Source organism: Mastomys coucha, unplaced genomic scaffold (assembly GCF_008632895.1).
Source record: "Mastomys coucha isolate ucsf_1 unplaced genomic scaffold, UCSF_Mcou_1 pScaffold3, whole genome shotgun sequence".
Classification (NCBI taxonomy): domain Eukaryota; kingdom Metazoa; phylum Chordata; class Mammalia; order Rodentia; family Muridae; genus Mastomys; species Mastomys coucha.
In genome coordinates, this window is record NW_022196909.1 from 50,889,720 (window position 1) to 50,891,118 (window position 1,399).

Sequence of the window (1,399 nt, forward strand, 5' to 3'; positions counted from 1 at the left end):
TGTATTTTGTGTTACTAGAATGAGTGTTTTGCCTGCTTGTAAATATATGTACCACGAGTGTGCCACTTCATAGAACCGTCCGTTTCTAGACAGGTAAGCTTTGGTTTATCTGACACTTTGTTTATACCCCTGCCCCAACACCTCTTTTTATTCATTTGAGATAGTGTTTGGCTCACCTATGCTATAGGTCCATTCCAGACTGGTCTCTGATTGGTGATCTGCCTTCAGAGTGCTTGGGTTAAAGACGTGCTCTCCACCATGCCCATCTTGATAACCCAAATCTTTTGAGGAGATTGGTCAAATAGAGCCACGAATTCTTACCACGTTTTCAGTCACCCAAAGAAATAACATATATATAAATATATACATATATGTGTATATATATATATATATATGTATATGTTATTGTATACCTCTAGTTGTCAGGAGCCATCTAGTTAGGCAAAGGCTGCCAGGTGGCCTTCCTGGAGATAGCTGACCACTTTTACATGGTCTGTGGACTCTATGAGATGAGGTCTCATAGAGACTCCATCCAGGGTTGCTGCTTGTAGCTCATATGACTTTCCTGTTATTTTTAATTATTATGTAACAATCACTAGGTATTAGCTCACCCTTTTGGGCAGACTTGTACAGATCAACAAAGATGTACTGTCTTTAGTGATGCTATGTAGACCAATAGATGATTTCTTAATCCTCAATGACCATCTTATAAGAATTCCTAAAACTATACTAGTAATTATGAAGCCCTTTATAGCAAGACTGCTTTAAAACCTTCTTTGATATGACTACTACAATGAGAATTCTGCCAATCTTCAAGTGTTAGGAGCTAATTGCCTCTCAGATAGAAAGCTGGCATCTACAACGTAGAACACAAATCAAGAGGTTATAAATCAATTAACCAAAGGTCATAAAAGGGAATTAACGATTTATTGTAGGTGCAAGGACAGAAGACAAAATATTGACTGGGTTTACCTATAACTCCAATGATAACTTAGTTATAGCTTCTAACTCTCCATGAAACTGTAGAGCTACTGACAAATTATGGGTCTTTTTTTTTTCTTTTAAGTGGGTCCAGAGTGTCCACTCCTTTGATTTTCTTTTTAAAGATTTATCTATTTATTTTATTTATATGAGTATGCTGTCTTCAGACACACCAGAAGAGGGCATCGGATCCCATCACAGATGGTTTTGAGTCACCATGTGGTTGCTGGGAATTGAACTCAGGACCTCTGGAAGAGCAGTGGGTGCTTTTTAACCACTGAGCCATTTGTCTTTCCAGGATGTCTAGTTTTAATGGGAACATAGGTAAACAAACACTCTCTGTTGTAAACTTCTTATTTGTTTTGTGACTTGAATTTCTGTTCGAACTTTTAGAGAACTTTTGTTTAAAAAAAAAAAA

At 37.1% G+C, this 1,399-nt stretch overlaps 1 long non-coding RNA gene across 1 annotated transcript in view; it reads right to left on the minus strand.

Moving 5' to 3' along the window:
* Nucleotides 1-305, minus strand: part of LOC116074680 — a 7,135-nt gene extending 6,830 nt beyond the window's left edge. The window contains exon 1 of the long non-coding RNA XR_004112248.1: nucleotides 177-305. This is a non-coding gene — a long non-coding RNA (uncharacterized LOC116074680). The remainder of the gene's footprint in view (nucleotides 1-176) is intronic.
* Between the last annotated feature and the right edge of the window lie 1,094 nt (nucleotides 306-1,399).